The sequence below is a fragment of the Mercenaria mercenaria genome, chromosome 18 (assembly GCF_021730395.1).
Source record: "Mercenaria mercenaria strain notata chromosome 18, MADL_Memer_1, whole genome shotgun sequence".
Lineage (NCBI taxonomy): Eukaryota > Metazoa > Mollusca > Bivalvia > Venerida > Veneridae > Mercenaria > Mercenaria mercenaria.
The window spans coordinates 50,472,389-50,492,216 of NC_069378.1; the positions used below are offsets into that span (position 1 = coordinate 50,472,389).

At 32.9% G+C, this 19,828-nt stretch overlaps 1 protein-coding gene across 7 annotated transcripts in view; it reads left to right on the forward strand.

Moving 5' to 3' along the window:
* LOC123544408 (mitogen-activated protein kinase kinase kinase 2-like) overlaps window positions 1-19,828 on the forward strand; it is a 61,832-nt gene that overhangs the window by 7,140 nt on the left and 34,864 nt on the right. Inside the window, exons 1-2 of one of the 7 annotated variants that reach the window (XM_053529598.1) lie at window positions 6,162-6,432; window positions 14,825-14,908. The exons of 3 other annotated variants lie outside the window; for them this stretch is intronic. The gene's annotated coding sequence lies outside the window, so the exon portion shown is untranslated. Of the gene's footprint in view, window positions 1-6,161; window positions 6,433-14,824; window positions 14,909-14,930; window positions 15,093-19,828 lie in introns of those variants that run through there. 3 more of the 7 variants (XM_053529597.1, XM_053529596.1, XM_053529595.1) reach the window with 3 other exon arrangements.

Sequence of the window (19,828 nt, forward strand, 5' to 3'; positions counted from 1 at the left end):
AATTTGTGAAAAATAACTCTAACTGGAGCATTTCAAATCACACTTTTGTGATAAATGTATATCCTTAATATTGATGGTTAGTATGTACATACTATATACATTTATACCAACTGAAAGGTTTTATTACGCTACGTCATTGTGTGCGAGTATATATTACGTCATTTGTGCGAGTATTCATAAATTTCTTGATAGATTTTACATACAAATCTTGATACTTTATATCCATTGTGCTCAAATGCAAGATAAGGTGTTTCTTCTTTGTATGGGGTTGATTCGTGCTTTTTCGTTAAATTTTTTGCGTTGTTGTCGCATTTTTAGAGTGCCAACCCGCCAAGTCGCCAAATAAGCACGCCTTATTTGTAATATCAAAACAAAATGGTAAAAATCAATAACCACAGTTTACATACATTGTGGTGCACAAATGTTAATTTAGATATAAGTTCAGTCTCTTTCACGTTTTTAGAGTTACAATATTCCTATAACAAAACGATTTCTACGCTAAAAGCACAACACTCTTAACAATCTGCTAAAGTAATATTGTGTTTTATTGGTGCCACTTTAAATATCAAAAAAAACCTAGTGACATTTTTTGTCTACATTCACTTTATGAAAATCTTTCTATAAGCAGAGCATTCCAGTATAGTATTAAAACTTTGGATAAATAACTAACTCACAATGTAGAAACAAAATACTTGTATTTCCTAAGATATTCAAGCAAATTATGTATAATTACCATCATGGAAACACAAAAGAATAAAGTTATTCTGTGGTTGGCCTTTAAAGAGATACCACTGTCGGCTTATTATCTATATATTTACAACACCATTTCAAACATATTTATGCCACTATCTTGAAAAATATGAAGTCCAATCATATAAGTAAATCTTTTGAAAAGATAGTACAGAGATTACACCTAAGATTCTCAAATAAATACATTAAAATAACTAAGATTACCAAAAATGTGTAATTCAGTTGTGTCAGTTTCCTTTATAAACACTTGGTAACCTGAAATGTTAGGTGCAAGAAATACAAATTTATTTCAAATCTTCAGTAGGTTATAGTTTCTCCTGAAAGCAAATAGCCTGTGTTACCATTGCGCTCGTCTGATTTGTGAAATTTCTTCAGCTTGTTAAAATTTAGTTTACTCTAAATGAAACGACGGTATTCAACATGAAACTAAAAGTAAATGTCGGTAATTATATACCATTTATAGCCATAGTTAGTAAAGAATATTACAAAACCAAGATAATTTCTTTATGAACTATTTTCAACAGGCTTATTCCTGCCACCCTTCCAAACTTTGAGGCCTAAACGCTAATTTTAAAGTATCGTAGAACACTGGATTGCCTTAAATACGATGTTTTGATATTCATTATTAGATTGAACGATATCCTATATACATTTTTGAAATCCAGAAATAAATTTTAACATACCTGAGAATACATATTTTAATATATGAATATATTATTTAATGCTATCAAAAACCACTTAATTTTAAGACATCATTGACTGAATCACTGAAATATTCTTTAAACCTAGTCCAAACCTGCGACTTAAGTCACTGCCAGTTACACGCGCCACCTCTTCTCTTCAACCCACACCCACCAACCACGTTTCCGTACCAGGTAAAAATTGCGCCACTACTACTTTAAATTCTTAGGAACATAAGCTGCGACAGACATAATTTAATGGAAGGTTAAAAAATTCTGTACCGAAACGGAGGTCATGAGACAAAACGTTTTGTCACGCATCCATATATAACTCAGATAGACAACAAAATCATGCAAGTTAACAATCTATTTATACTTAAAGTTTGTAAGGCGATATCTTCGAGGACGCTTATCTTTTGTCCTATGAGAAAAACTTAGCTCCTTCTAGGAAGTTAGTCTCGTTACATCACGTTGATTTGTAATAAATATTCAAGGGCATTCTTTGTTACAAAAGGAGGAAAACTTTTTCAAGTACTTCTGCGAAAACCGCTTGTTTACACTATATTTCTAGGTATCAAAACAAATATGTCATCTCTGTACATTCAAGGGCGTTTACTTTTTTTATGTACGAAGGAGATCTTCTAAACACGTTTTGTTATTCGGTCTTATTTTAATGCCTTTATTTGAATAGAATAACGTAATTGGCCAGGCATGTAATTATGGTTATCGGACTGGGGAGTGACTAAGAGAAGTGATGTGATCTGAAAAGCAAATTGGGGAACCTGAAGCAGTCAACTGATCTAACTTGGGGCTATAGGGCGTGAACGATAGCATGCATTTCCACTAACGTCCATGAACCGGCTCAGTCAAAACGAGCCTGCAACATTTTCTTTTTTCTCGTGTTGAGCGACCTATAGAGTATCCTTTTTTTCTATTTTATAATCGAGAAACAAAAGAACCTGAACATTAGAATTATGTTTTACTTTTAAAATAGAATTCGGAACTTAGAGTAAAATGAGGCGGGGATGGTGGAGCGAATATACTGGGTTTTCCATGATATGTAATACCATTTGTATCCCCATATATCCTATTTACATTTCAAATGCAATATAGTTTGCGACAGAGTTTAATAAATGTAATAATGTTTGAGACAACGTTCTAATTCATACTTTAAAGTTCCATTTGATAAAAAGCATACGTATATTTAACTTCAGTATTGTATATTTTCAGCATTTTCAAAAAGGTACGATTTTACCAAATATGCTAAAATGACGTTCCTTTTTGCTAACTCTCAAACGTACATTTGTCTTTTGTGAAGCATCGCATATCCCCGTTCCCTAGTTTCAGCATTATTTATCAATCAACTGATGTGTATTTGCAGACCCTGGTTTCAAATATCTCCATAAAAAGAAGTATTGTAAAGTCAGACTAGGTGAACACCCTAATTTGAGAAAAATAACTTTAAGTTGCGCATGTTCCGTTAAATCACGCTTTTTGATAACTGCTGAAAATCTTAGATATTGAAAAATTATTATCATGTATATGCTGCATATCAAATGGAACTTTAAACTTTGCAGTGCAGTTTTGTGTGATTACATATAAAGGACCTCGGACATTTTCCTATTCAGATTGCCTATCCGATTAAGGAAAAGGTGACATAGGGATAGACTTCTGAAATTGCATAGTTACGATAGCTGAAGACCATTTCTTGATAAATGCGACTTCATTTTACAAGTTTATGAAGAAAAAAGAAGACTTTGTAGACATTTCTCATTCTCTTTTCTATTAAATATGAACATAAATAATTTTTACGTTTTAAACATCTTTCCCCCCAGTGACGCAACAAAATAGTTCACATGCCTTTGTAAATAATTATTATATACGTATGCTGCAAAAATGGCACTTGGTCACAGGTGGGAAAGTATTTAAAATTGAAAAAAACTACGTACAGGGTGTCAGCAAATAAAATTTTACATAAATATTTGACACTTATTGCATGTGTTTCCTAAACCTTACATATCTACAGCTTTATTCATTTTTTGTTAATACTTCAAGCACAGAAAACTCTAAACTAAATAAATAGGGGACATAGAAAGTGAAGCTAGAAAGTAGACAGATCCTTATAAGTATATCTTATGAATTTTTCAATTAGATCTGTTACCTCTTGACATTCTAAGTCCGTCGATTGAGTGTCATCAGGATTGAGACAACTGCATATGTCGTAAGTCAAGAACCAAGCAAATGGCTTCGACATATTACATATGTTACTTCAACGTAAACATGTCAAAGAAATACAGACGAACTTCTATGGGAATAGTGCCACTTAGGTGCAAATGTTTTACCTTTTGTAGGACAGTTGAAGCGAACCTAGAATGCATTTTAAGAGCAACATTTGCTTTTATTCGATCCAGCATCCTATACCCTAACAGAACTACACCAGACACCATCTCATTAACTAACCCAGTTGCTTCAAAAACTTACACTGACACCCATAGAACTAATACTGACTCGCCCATAACTAACACTGACACCCCCAGAATTAACATCAATTCGCTCACACGTCTGAAACTTATTTCGAAGCCAACCGAAATACTAGTAAGGACCTCAAAGAACTAACACAGTCACCCCAAGAATATCTATATAAATGTTGATACTAGCTAGTGAAGTTCTGTTCCACTGATATAAAATGCTAAAAGTAAGGCATCCCTGAACCGGCAATGGAATAGCAGTCTTCTGCACCCCTCCGTTTCAACTGAAAAAGGCCAACTACGCCAATGTATGGCCAGCTACACCACTGCATGTATTCAATAATAATCCTCCACATAATGCCCGGTCAGTATTGTACATGTGTATAAATACAGTATAGCAATAGATGTATAGAAAACAAACAATAGAATATGATCAATGCATCCGTGTTATCATGGGCACTCGGGTGGAAATAACTGAAGTACAGTTAGGGACCAAATGTTTTGTTCCACTTTTATTTTTTCCGTTTCGTTTATTTTCAAAAATATCAATAAAACTGATAATCTGCATGGTATCAGTTTATTTATTGTGTTAAAATATTTCATAGTGGACATACCTTAAATACCAATGCTTATTTTAACTAAAAATACACATTTTGAATTTTTCAAAAATATGACCCTTAGTTACAAACTGTTCGAATTTCAAGAAAACGAATATGAAATAAAACTATTTATTGTGACAGTTTGATAGGAATATAACTTATTTATCAGTATTTGAAGCTGTTATATAAAACTATCAGCTACTGAAGTCAAGAAATAGCATTGAACTTAGGGCAAAATCCCTAGCATAATGTCCGATGTCCTTATAAAGTCATGATAGATAAAATGGGCATACTAAATATAGTATCATATATTATGGGACATGCTGTAAATGTGCGTGCGGGTTTGCTGTGAGGGATGAAGAAGAGGGATAAAAGAATCTATTTCAAGCAAATGAAAAAAGAAATGCAATAAAAAAATAAAAAGAAAACCCTTCTGCCTGTGAGCCACTGACCCAATTATCACTGGGGTTCTTGTTGTGAAGGTACTTATTTATTGTGTAAAGTTTTCAACATGCAGCCATCATACTTCTGGAAACGAAACAATGATAATAAAAGAGAAAAGCAAGGTCCCTGTGTATTTTATCTTTGAACTATCGGCCCCAAAAATCAGTACACATCGTTATATAGTGATACTTATACATTTTGTATACTTCGAAAGCAATAGCCGTTATATTGTATCATGTAGCGTCTGGGAATATTTTTACTACGTAATTCTGAAAGGTTTGAAAGTATGTAGTTACAAGACTTATAATTTTATTACTTAAGAGTCTAGAAACCACATTCAATTTTCAGTCTCAGTGGACTTCCTCTTGATTTCTGTTTTAACGTCACAGAAACACAGTTATAGGTCATATGGCGACTTTCAATCTTTCCAATATGAACGAAGACCCAAAGTGCCCCTCTCGTCATTTCAGCTCAGTGTAACCACAGATCGTCCAAAAGCTAGCTAGTTAGCTTCCTCACATGAACGAGTTTACAACCCAACAGAGGTTTCGTACTCTCAGGGGTAAAAGTCAACAATCACCTCGACCTTTAAGCTATCGGCCTCCCCAAGGACAGATATCCTCTTAATGTGGTGCTTAATCATCACGTTCAGTTTGAGGCTTGCAGCGATTGTACTTTCCGATTTTTAGAGTCTAGACTTTGAAAATGATGACGAATTAACGGACGGATGGAGAATAGCAGAACATCATACGTTCCTTTTTAAAAGGGTGTACAACATTCCTTAAACACATTATTGAGAAATGAATCCCTTTTTAGATTCTAGCTGTTGCGGATGTGCACATGTTTATAGCTTCTTTTAATGTTAGGGAATGCTGGTGTTAATCGAGTTTTTATGGAAAACTACACATTCCTGTCACCAGACCGGGACGGCTTTTCACTTCTCACATTTATAGTGAAATTAAAAGAAAATTAATAAACGCATTTTTCATAAATGTGTCAGGCCTGCATTCCTTCCAAAAATGTTTTGTTTCCAAAAAGCCGTTTAAAAGACTGTCTTGCTCTTCTACTGGTGTATATATCATTTATGTGAGAAAATGGCAGCAACGAATGAAAATAATTTCTTCATGATAAATGTGCAAAAGTATTTGTAAAGTAACCAAAAAACAAGACTACTGATCTTCTTTTGTTGAATTTTGACAAATAGATGGCGCTTCAAATTAGGAAAGTGTACAAGGAAGTTTAACTTACCAGGGTGACATAAGATTCGTTTTGTTTATTTGCGCTTTAATTTGTGTATAACTGACATATAAACGTGACTTTGGTAAAATACGTTTTACTTATTACAGTGTTTTTTTTGTCTTCAATTTATGATTGTATCAATCAATTACTATGCTATGTACTTTTTTTACGTTAAAGAAAAAGTAATTGTTGTTAAAATCATCATTATGTAGGAGATTATTTCAAAATTTGGAAGAGTTGCACTCATAATAGGTAAGTCTTGAGTTCATATGTTCTGCTTTCGTGTAGATATTAACTTTTTAAGATTATTTAAAAAGACTTATTTTATTCTTTTTCAAAGGCATGACAGCCTGTGTATTTTGTGTAATTTTATGCCTTTTTACGAAAATGGGATTAGTTTGCAACTTTGGTCCCCAGTAGTGGTTTTGCCACTGACCGTTTCAAGGCGGTGCCCCACACTGTTCCTGTATTTGTTTGTTTCGTCCTTTTGTGTTCATTTTGTGTGGGGTGTGCGATGGTTGTTCATGTGTGTCTTTGGGGAGGCTGCGTTTTTTGAGCGTGGCTTTCCCTGTTGGATATTCTTCCTTTTTTTTGCACGAACTCATTTATCTATGTTACCGAATAACTGATAAAAATCAACTCAAAATTAAATAATATGTAAGCATTCTAGAATTTCCATAGTAGACCTGTAATGACCATCGAGAGTTTCCGTGCGATTTCATATTCTCGTCCGTAATTCCGGCATTCTTTCGCGAACTAAACGGAGACAGGCATAGTCACTTACGAAGTAAACGTGATCGAAGTTACCAATTATCATTATATATCCTACCCTGAACTTTATGATTTTTAAAACCATTGCCATATTGTTCTATTTCTTGCAGAAATTATCTTCTGTGTCTTAATTGAACAATTTTATGCTTTTACAAGTCTGGTCCATACCTAAACCTAACACTTATACATGTATGACATTGATTTAATTGATAACTGGGCTTAATTTCTTTATTGAGCAAATACGTCACATTTTATCAGAGCATTTTCTCTTACTTAAGTAAACACACTTAATACCTCTGAACAAAAGTTCGGAGTACTTTATAATTTGCTATTCGTTTTCACTATCGCCGACATATTGATTAGTTTGCTTGTTGTATGTATACACGGAGGCCAGTTAGTGAGAACTTTTTTGAAGGAAGTCTAACTGCACAATTTTCAAACTTTGGAAGAGCAACATCGCACTGACTTTATTAGATTTTATCTTATTTTACGCCAGTGTCTTTAAATGTTTTAGTTTTCTTTTTTCTCTATCTCAGCATCATAATTTACGCAATGTATGCCCCCCGTGAAAATAATAAATGTCAGGTTTTTTCCTTTTAACTGAGGTCGATGACGTTACAATTCTATGAAAAACGGACGAGGAAGTAATCTGTGTGTGAATGTGCGAATGTGGTTGCAAATAATACCTTTCTTTTCTTAAAATTCTGATTCATCTATCAATTTGAAAATGCAGGAGGTTTAAACTGCCTTATATATTTAGTTATCAAATAGAAAAAGTTAAAACTCGTATCACGATAAAAAAAAAATTAGTTTGAATGTTTAAGTGAGTTTTGCAAGCAATTCAATATATCAAGATTAGTTTATTAACTATATTTTTCAGGCATAAGCAACGCATTTCAACTATATGTGTATATACACTATAACGTTTTCAGGTGTCATGTGTCTGCCGTAATATTCCTTTCATAATCTGTGTTATCATTCCGGCTCTATTTGGCTCATGAAGTCCATTCAGTACTAAAATATAGAAGTGAGTTAAAGTCGCTGGTTGATACATAAGTGGTACGGCATCCGTGGCCGAGTGGTTAAGGTCGCTGACTTCAAATCACTTGCCCCTCATCGATGTGAGTTCAAGCCTCACTCGGGGCGTTGAATTCTTCATGTGAGGAAGGCATGCAGCTGGCTTACGGAAGGTCGGTGGTTCTACACAGGTGCCCGCTCGTGATGAAATAATGCACAGATGGGCACCTGGGGTCTTTCTCCACCATTAAAGCTGGAAAGTCGCCATATGACCTATCATGTGTCGGTGCAACGTTAAATTCAACCAAAACAAAAAACATGAGGGGTGTTGCAAGTTTTGATAACTTTTAATGAACGAACTCAACCAAACAGAGTGTGGTGTTATTGAGTGTATTGGTGTTCTATGCTCCCAAAATCTACTTTTTTATGATTTTCATTCAATTTGAGACATGAAAGACTAAACATCTTACTTGATTGTCTGTTTTCAGAGATGTGATGTCTGTGTTCATGAAATGAACAAACTTAGTGAAGAAATAATGAGACGTTGCTATTTTTATTTATTTCAAAGAAATGCTTTGAGACTATTTTCTCTTTTTCCATGAAAAGATCCATTAAATGTGTTTGTCGGTCTAAATAGAAAGAGGACATAATTTTCAAATATCCTTAGATATACGTAAAGAGGTCTGTAATTTAAGATTTCATCCAGCAAACAATCGTGATACAAACTGAACTCGGATAAATTCATGCTACAGTTTTGCATGTAGGTTGTTACCCGATATTTGCTGTAACATTATATTTTGGTAAAGAATAAAAACTTTGCCAAGATAAACACCGTTATGAACCTTTTATATATGATTTAAATTAACACACTTGGGATGATCGAAGTCGTGACAGATATCTCGATGAAAATAATTGTCAAGCTACTAAGTTATTTTTGGGAACTACGTTGTATCTGTTCAACTGATTCGATTGTGTTGTTTTTGCCTTCATTTAGTAAATACGATTACTCATTGCATCGATTTGCACTGGCAAATAAGAAATTACAGCTAAAATATTAAGTATATGTATTATCATTATTTTATATGTAAAACTGATCACCTAAAACGATATTATTCAAACATGTTTTAACCTGAGCCAATGCAAATCATAAATATATTGTCGCTTCGCGGCCCGATATTCGAGTATTGTACGCGCTCAAGCATGCTTCCACTTCGACCAGTATCTATTACTTATTACAGGTATCATAGTATCATTTATAGTATAAATAACATAACATGCTAATTAAAGGACCTTTTATAACTCTGTTCCAAAACTGAGGTCATGAGACAAAAAATAAATATCCAGCATTGAGATGTATCTGGATAATATGACAGGCTTATTATACCCGGCTAGACAAAATCGTGCAAGATAAAAATATATTTATACTTAAACGATAGTAAGGCGATATCTTCAATGGCACTGTTTTTGTTACAGAAGGAGAAAAAAATTTAAAGTACTTCTACGAAAAAACGTCTGTTTACATCCTGTTTCTAGTTATTGTATTGAAACACGATTAGTTCGGTAATCAGTGTACATTCAAGGGCGTTAAATTTAATATATTAATAAGGAAAGCATCATTAATGTTTTTATTGCCAGATGCCTGAATAAAGCTTCAAGTTGCTATATTTGAACAGAAAACATAATTTGCCAGGCATATATTTATTGTTCTCTACTAATATTCGATGCAAAAATAAATTGTATTGTAGAGAATTTGACTGAAAGTTTAAATCTAAGTAAAAATAAACACAACAAAGTCATCAAAATTTAAAGCCAGACAAATATTTCATAGTTACATAAAACATGTAATTAAAAAAACATTTACAAATAAGCTTATTAAATAAACATAGCGTTTTACAAATTTAAAACCATTATCAAACATACCAGATATAAATTCATTGTTCAGTAAACACCAGAAAAAAGTAGTTCCTTGACATTTGAACAGAGCATTAATGGGGCAGGGATGTGGGAGGGTTAATGCGATATAATATGTGATACTATTTGTGTGTACACATTTCAAATGTTACGTGTTTTCAGACAAAGTTCTTACGCAACTTTTTAAGCTCAATTAAACTAATATTTATCTTTATTTGTAAGTACATGTATATGTTATACAGCTACTTGAGGCAATAGTTATCATTCCTTGCTAACATAAGTATATAAACCATCTCAAAAACATCATTTGCTGATATAAACATAAAATCTTAAACATCCATTGATCGCTTTTATTTCACGTTTAGAAATACGTACTTCTGAACAGTTATGGTTGTATCTCTATAAACTAAACATTAGGTAAGCTTCCATGAATTTTCCCCGGTATAACGGTGAAATGATAGGACATACTAAAGATACTTCGAGCTACTAATATTTAAACGATTCACCGATGTCACAAGTTTATTGTTACATGGACAAGAGCATTCAGATGAAATGGAAATGTTTTATGTAAGTCTGGCTTTTCTCGAGGAAAACTACCCTCCTCAAACTTTTCGTCATGTCCCTATATTTGCTATATTTGCTCTCTATCTTTCTTCGTCGTTGTGCAATACAGTTTCAACAAAGAGAACTCAGTTCAATAAAAGGTTAACAATATAAGGAATAATAACACAAATCGGATTACATGATATGTCACCTTATGTGTTTTTATATTTTGTTTTGTATGGGGGCTGATATGTGCCTTTTTGTTCCAATGTATTATTGCCGCGTTGCCGCATTTGTAGATCGCCAACCCGCCGACTTGCCAAATTTGTCATATCAGAACAAAATTGTACAACCACGTTTTACATATTGTGCTGCACAAATGATTATTAAGATATAGGTTCGATCTCTTTCACGTTGCAACGTCTCTATAACAAAACGATTTATACGCTAAAAGCATAACATGTTTTTAACAATCTGCTAAAGTACTGTTGTGTTATAGTGATGCCACTTTAAAGACCCACCACAGCCTAGTGACCTTTATTCTGCCCACATAAACTATAAAAATCTTTCGAAAAGCGGATATACTACATGGTGACAGGTGAACAATATAGGCCTTTTATATATAAATATGTTTTCACAACTTCATCTGCCAACTTTTGCATTTAAATTTATTCCAATATAGTTTTAAAAACCGTAATTAAATAACCATCTAACAATGTAGAAAAAAATATTTGTATTTCCCAAGATATTCATGAAATTATGTATAATTACCATCATGAAAACACAAAAGAATCAAATTATTCTGTGGTTTGCCTTTAAAGAGATACTACTGTCGGTCCATGTGCTTATTATCAAGATATATACAACCCCATTTCAAACATATTTAAGCCAATATCTTGAAAAATATGAAGTGCCAACATCAGAGTAAATCTTTAGAAAGATAGTACAGAGATTACACCTCAGATTTTCAAATAAATACATTTAAACAAGCTAAGATTATCAAAAATAAATGTTATTCAGTTGTGTCAGTTTCGTTTATTAACACTAAGTCTTGATAACCGGAGATGTTCGGCGCAGAATATACAAATCTATTTCAAATTTTCAGTAGCTTAGGGTTTCTCCTCAAAGCATATAGTCGAAATTTCTTCAACTGCCTTAAAATGAGTGAGAGGTGTTGCACTTTTCATTACCTCTCATGAACAGACTCAATCAACCGAGTCTGCTATTATTCTACTTGGTTGCATTCTATGATTCTAAAGGATCTTTTTATAGATTTTGTTTGTTCTAATTGAAACGACGGTATTCAACGTGAAACTAAAGGTAAAACCAAGATAATTTCAGTCCTACCCATGGCATTCTTTAAAACTAAGAGGTCTAAAATGCTAATTTTAAAGTATCGTAGAACACTGGAATGCTTTAAATACGATGCCTTGATAGTCTTAATTCGATTGAACGATATCGTGAATTCATTTCTGTAATCTAAAAATAAATTGTATCATACCTGAGAAAACATTTTAAATTTATCAATACATTATTTAATGTTATAAAAACATCTTGATTTTAAGACATCATCGAATAAACCGCTTGAATATTCTTTAAACCTAGTCCAAACCTGCAACTTTAGTCACTGCCAGTTACACTCGCCACCTCTCCTCTTCTACTCTCACCCACCAACCACGTTTCCGCACCAGGCAATAATTGTTGAAATACTACTTTAAAGCCTTGGGAACAAGCTGCGACAAACATATTTTAATGCAAGATGAAAACCTTTTTAATATTTTTAACGAATCAGGGGTCATGAGACAAAACGTTTGATCACGCACACATATATAATTCGGTTAGATAACACAGATAGACAACAAAATCGTGCAAGTTAACAATCTATTTATACTTAAAGTTAGTAATGCGATATCTTTGAGAACGCTTTTCTGTTGTGTTATGAGAAAACCTTTGCTCCTTCTAGGAAGCTAAAAATATTCAAGGGCATTCTTTGTTATAAAAGGATGAATTTTTTTTCAAGTACTTCTGTTTACAATATATTTCTAGTATCAAAACAAATAGGTCCGATCGTCTCTGTACATTCAAGGGCGTTCCCTCGGAGATCTTCCATATACTTTTTGTTATTCGGTTTTATTTTAATGGCTTTATTTGAATAGAATAACGTAATTGGCAAGACATATAATTATGGTTATCTACGTATATAAAATACAAAATAAAAAGATATATCATGAAGTAAATTACTGAGAGAAAAATCAGAATGTTTAAAAAAAAGTAAAAACAAATACACAGTTCTCATTAAAATTTATTGAATTAAATACAAATCCTATATAAACTCATTTTTCAGAAACAGCCGGAAAGGTTAGGTAAGTTTCCATGACATTAAACTGACTGGTTTGGAAAAGTGGGGGGATCAAAAAAGCAAATTGGGGAACCTGAAGCAATAAACTGATCTAACATGGGGCTAGAGGTCGTGTACGGTAGCATGCATGTCCACTAACATCCATGAACTGGCTCATTCAAATCGAGCCTGCAACATTTTCTTTTTTATCGTGTTGAGCGACCTGTAGAGTATCCAGTTTTTCTATTTTATAATCGAGAAACACAAGAACCTGAACATTAGAATTATCTTTTTCTTTTCAAAACAGGAAACGGAACTTAGAGTAAAAATCAGACGGAGATGGTGGAGGGGATACACTGGGTTTTCCATGATATATGATACCATTTGTATGCCCATATGTCCTATTCACATTTCAAATGCAATATCGTTTGAGATAGAGTGTAATAAATGTTATATATTTTGAGACAGAGTTCTCATGCATACTTTAAAATTAATTTGATATAAAGCATACATTTTATTTATATTTGACTTTCAGTATTTAATATATTCAATAGCATATTTATATTTAACTTCAGTATTGAATATTTTCATCATTTTCAAAAATGTACGATTTTACCAAATATGCTTAAATATGACGTTCTTTTTCGCTAACTCTGAAACGTACATGTGTCTGTTGTGAAGCATCGCATCTCCCTGTTCCCGAGATTTAGCATTATTTATCAATCTGCTGTTAATGCAGATGTGTATTTGCAGGCATCTCTTTAGGTCAGACCAGGTCAGTGAACACCCTGATTTGAGAAAAGTAACTTTAATTTGGAGCATATTCCGTTAAATTACGCTTTTTCATAACTGTTGAATATCTTCAATATTGAAACATTAGTGTGTATATGCTTAATATCAATTTGCAGAGCAGTTTTGTGTGAGTACATACAATTATAAAGTCATGATAGATATTATGGGCATACTAAATGCAGTATCATATCTTATGTTACATGCTGTATATGTGTGTGCGGGTTTGGTTTGAGGGATGGAGATGGGGGATGATAATAATCAATTTCAAGGAACTGAAAATAAAAAAATGCAATAAAAATGAAAAAAAAAACCTTCTACCTGTGAGCCACTGACCCATACATCACTGGGGTTCTTGTTGAGGAGGTACTTAGTCATTGTGTTAATTTTTCAACATTCAGCTATCATACTTCTGGAAACGAAAACATGAAAATAAAAAAGTAAAGCAAGGTCCCTGTGTATTTAATCTTTAAGCAGTCGGCCCAAAAAACCAATACACGTCGTTCTCTAGTGACACTTATACATAATGTATACTTTGAAAGCAATAGCTATTACATTGTATCATGTAGAGTCTGGAAACCAGTGTTACTAAGTAATTCTGTAAAGTTTGAAAGTTTGTAGCTATTAAATTTTATTACTTAAAGTCCAGAAACCATTTTCAATTTTCAGTCTCAGTGACATTCCTCTTGTTTTCTGTTTTAACGTCACAGAAACACAATTATAGATAGTATGGCGACTTTCCAGCTTTCCATTATGAATGAAGACCCAAGGCCACCTCTCGTCATTATTTCAGCTCAGTAAAACCACAGACCTTTCATAAGCTAGCTGGTTAGCTTCCTCACAAGAACGTTTTTACATCCAAAAGAGGTTTCGTACTTAAAGCGGTAAAAGTCAACAATCATCAAGATCTTTAACCTATCGGCCTCCCAAAGGACAAATATCCTCTTCATGTGGTGCTCAATTATCACGTTAAGTTTGAAATTTGCAGCTATTAGACTTAAGAGTCAGAACTTTGAAAATGTTGACAAATAGACGGACGGATGGAAAATGCCATAACATCATTCGTCCCGTTTTTAAATGGGCGTACAAAATTTCTGAAACAAAATATTAAAAAATAGAACCCGTTTTAAATTCTAGCTGTTGTAAAAGTGAAATGTTTATAATTTCTGTTCATGTTATAAAGAAATGAAAAGAAAATTAATAAACGCATTTCTCATAAATGTGTCAGGTCTGTATTCTATGAATTGTGACTAAGAGATGACGCTTTAATTCTAGGAAAGTGTAGAAGGAAGTTCAACTTACCCGTGTGACATATGACTCGTTTTGCGTGTGTATGACGGACATATAAATACGACTTTGGTAAAATAAGTTTTATTACTGTGATTTGACTTTAGTTTATGGTTGTATCAATAATTATGCTATGTACTATTAATTGTTTACTGCTTCACGTTAAAAGGTGTTCAAAAAGTAAGAGTAACTGTTGTTAAAATAATAATTATATAGGGGATTATTTCAAAATTTGGAAGAGTTGCACTCACAATAGGTAAGTATTGATTTCATATGTTATGCTTTCGTGCTGATATTGGCTTTTCAAAATTATATAAAATACCTTTTATTTCTTCTGCCAAGGTTTTTAATGATTTTTCCAAACTATGATATTTGCCTGTTAATTTTGTGTAATAGTGTGCCTTTTACGAAAATGGAATTAGTTCGCAACTTTGCACGAACTAATTTAACTATGTTACCGAATAACTGATAAATAACAACTCAAAATTAAAATGATATGTAAAGTTTCTAAAATTACCGTAGTAGCCCGTAATGACCATCGACAATTTCCGTGCAATTTCATATTCTCGTCCATAATTTCGACATTCTTAAAGTTTCCAGTACTAATCGGAGATTGCCACATTCACATGATATGATAACAGCAAACATGATCGAAGTTACCGATTATCATTATACATCTTACCCTAAACTTTTTTGATTTTAAAACAATTGCCATATCGTTCTATTTCTTGAAGAAGCTTTCTTCTATGTCTTACATGAAAATATTTACATTTTTACAACTCTGGTCTATGCCTCAACCTAGCACTTATCGATATATAACATTGATTTATATTATAACCGTACCTTAAAATTTTATTGAACATATACATCACATTTTATCAGATAATGTTCTCTCAGTTAAGTAAACACACTTAGTATCTCTAATAAAAAGAAAAATTTGGACTACATTTGGATATGTATTTTAATCTGATGCATATAATTCCGCTCAATAAACAGATAATTACCTGTAATCATCAACGAAGCTGCAGTGTAACGCTTAAACGTATTATCTGCAAAATTTAGCAGTACAACAAGCTAATATAATTTACTATTCGTTTTTCGTTTTCACTATTGCCGACATATTGATTATTTTGCTTGTTGTCTGTATAAATATACAAGGAGGCCAGTAAGAGACAGAGCTTTCTGAAGGACGTCTTACTTTAAAATTTTGAAACTTTCAGAGAGCAACAACTGGCATATCTCAGTGTTTTTATTTTATCGTATTTTACGCCAGTGTCTTTATTTCCTCAACAAGTTTTAGAAGGATAATTTTATAGCTTTAATATTTTAATTTCAAAATAATGATCTTATACAATTTGTTTTCAGATAATGAAATTTGATTCAGTTAACTGCACGTATTATTTGAAATAAATAGTGCTTACTTTAAGTTTGTAGTTTAGCTCACTTAAGCACAATGTGCTCGGGGTGAGCTATTATGATCGCCCATCGTCCGTCGTCCGTCCTTCGACACGTTTTTTACGAATGACGTCTCCACTGAAGCTACTTGTCAGAACAGCACCAAACTTGGTCAGTTGCATCCTAGAAAGGTCCTTTGTCAAGATTGTTCAAACATATCAGCTTTGCTTATTTAAATGGCAGCTACAGCTATACATAGAAAAACCTTTAAATGGCCTATTCTCATGAACTGCCTTATGAATCTTCATCAAACATGGTCTGTAGCTTTATAATGAGGTCCTTTTCACTGTTTTCAATCTTTTTTACGATTCTTTTTATGAATGGATCTTAATCAAACTTGGACCTTAGCATCATTATTATATCCCACCATCTATCTATTTTGCTCAAATTGGGGCGTTAGGACCCTTTTACTGGTCTTTATAGGTAGTTAAATAATTTCTTCGCATGAGCCGCTTGATGGATCTTCATCAAACTTGATCTGTAGCACCATTTTTAAGGTCATCTCCCAAATTCTTGAAATGGGGCACCATTTTCAGGGGTCACTAGACATTAAAATAAAAATGTCTCCCAAATTTAATAAAATGAAGGAGCATGGTCTCTTAGAAATACCTTTAGCATTTGTGTGTCAGTTGTACACATCAAATTTCACTCTTAACTCCCTCCTTGTTTCAAAATAATATGACAGTAAAAATAGAAGTTTTACCTAGCAGACTAATCTCTAAGACTCGAAATAGTTACAAAAGGCACAATATGAAAAACACCCATTATGTAAATGTTCGTGTAAATAATTATAAAAAAATACCTTAAGAACAATATTCGCATGCACTTGATGACGTTTCAATAGACAGAGTATCAAGAGAAACACCACAAAGGGCCCAACGAAAAATGACAGAAGAGTACTTGATTTAGGAACTGCATAATTAGCATAGTCTTCAACTTTTAGCACATTTCATGTACCATACAAAATGTAAAATGATATTCGTTTGCCGTATGAAACTTTCGGTAACATGTTTTTAATTCCAAAACGAAATAACGAAATAAAAATTCATAAAATGCAGTCAAAGCATATTTGATTGAAGCTATTTAACTTTTAAATAATACAGTCAAACTCGCTTTATACGAACTCTTTGGGACCTGGGAAATATGTTTGTATCAAACGAAATTCGTATTAACGAATGTATCACTATCGGATAATTTGCCCGAGCAAGTTGGGCAATATCACCGATATCGCCGGTGAATAGCTTCCGATAAATAAAAATACAGTAGTGAATACATGTTCATTAGTAGTTTTAACTGATCTAGTGGGTGTATTCAGTTAACAATGAAATAAGTCAACAAATTTCATACTTAAACACGTAAAATGTATATATTCTTTTTATTCCAGACTTCGTCGTAGCCATTTTTGATACTTAAAGTACACTACATGGCCCTAAAACGTACAATGAAATTATATTTTCATGGACAGGTGTACAAATGACAGTGATTATCGCTCATTTTCTAAAGACATTATTACTTGAACTCGATTGTGATGAATAAAATAACTGCATATATAGTGTTAAGCTTTTTATTATGTATTTATCGATTATAGGTGATAATCCCTTCGGCTAAATATCTGCACTGTACAGATTCAAACTGTTAAAAGATCAAGCAAAGCAAAACAATGGCCGCCGACATCTAAAATTAGTTCGTATCAAAAAATGGAAACTTGTAACATTTAGCTCATTGGGACTTCCAAAATGTGTTCGTATCTCCCGAAAATTCGTATGAAGCGAGTTCGCTATTACCGAAATAATTTTACAAAGAAATAGAAGGACTCAGCCGGGGAATCCGGGTTTTGTTCGTTATTGCCGAAAATTCGTATCAAGCGAGTTCGTATTAAGTGGACTCGACTGTAGTTTGTTATATTTAGACGATACATGTACAACATTTTGAAACCTATCATCATAGAAAGCTTAACAAAAAAGAACTTGGTAATTGATATCTAACTCTGACCATTTGCCAAACATAACGATTGTATTAAGAAACTAAAATGAAGTTCATGATGGCCCTAAGTCACTCACCAAAACGAAACTACACTTTACATCCTAGCTTTTATTTGTGCATGCTGAATACAGGGTTACGTTTCTCTTGTCATTTTAAGGGAGTACATGCGTAAATCTCTACAGTACATTTGATTTACCTTTAATTGCATATTACTCTGACTGCATCTTATCATGATAACATTGAGCTGAAACAAGGCCTCATCCAAAATATAGGTAGATAAGTCTATTTTACTTGCTTTTCAGGGTAAGTAGGTTTTTGAAACTGCGAAGAAAAATACTTAAAACGGTCGTTGTTTTGTGTGTAAAGGTTGACATTTGTGACATATTCGTTTAGTGATAGCTTGCAGGAAAAGCTTTAAGAGTCACTTTTGCACTTTGTTAACTGTTTGTATCGTAGTTGTTATTTGAAATTATTTTCAGCAAGTTTCTGTAGGCTTTGTCACACAACCATTGCAAATATTAAACTATGTTTGAATCATTAGACTCTTTCTATTGGTCTATAGTAGAAGGTGTAACAATTCTTTATAACAAATGCAAACAATTCACTTATGGGTAAATATATTCATTGATATATTCATCCATTTTCTATTTGTTTTAAGAAGGGATATAGAAATTTGTTAGGTACATTTGTTTGTAACCAAATGTTTTGTGTTAGTGGTTTATTTAAAAAGTCCAATACTACACGTATATATCATTTACTTTATACGCTTTTCAATTTCTATACTTGCACAGATGCAAACATGAGCACGTTCAATAACAGAATTTATACAGGATTTCGGACAAACTTAAATTCGGATAAGCGATTACACAGTGCCAAAAAAGTGAGAGACGTACTTTACGTGCTGTAGTCCTTTTATTTAACTGCTTATCAAAAGATGTTAAGAATCAGACTGAATTATTTGTCGACTTAAAATGATTTTAGATCTATAAGTTTATACAAAGTGATTGGCTTATCTTTTATGATTGTCATGTTGCAATAATGAAAGGAAGAAGAAGTCCAAGTTTCAATAGTTTTACCTTTTAAAATTAAGAAACGAAATGAGAAAAATTAGAAAAAGATGTTTGATAATAATTGTAATTTTAAAGAACACATTTTATAACAACATATGCATACGGCTAGAATTACGAAACCCTATATTCATTAAAGCATTCCATCACAACTGTAGACTGTAGTATACAGTTGTTTGGCAATAACCCAAAACGGTCATTGCCAAATAAACTAAAATGTTTGGGCTACCAGACAAAAATATTGGTAGCCCAATGCGATACCAGTAGATATGCAGATTTCTGAAACCCTAAATATAAGTCATAGATCTGCTCGTATTTCCTCAAAAATATTTGAATATTCCTTGAACATGTACGTTTCTGCAGATTTCTAGAACGGGTATGATATTTAATTTTCCTTGAAATCGAAAAAGGAAGTAAAATATTTTTATTGGTTAATGGTTAGGGATGAAATGAAGTACGACTTTAGCTTGTAAAAAAACAATATTGT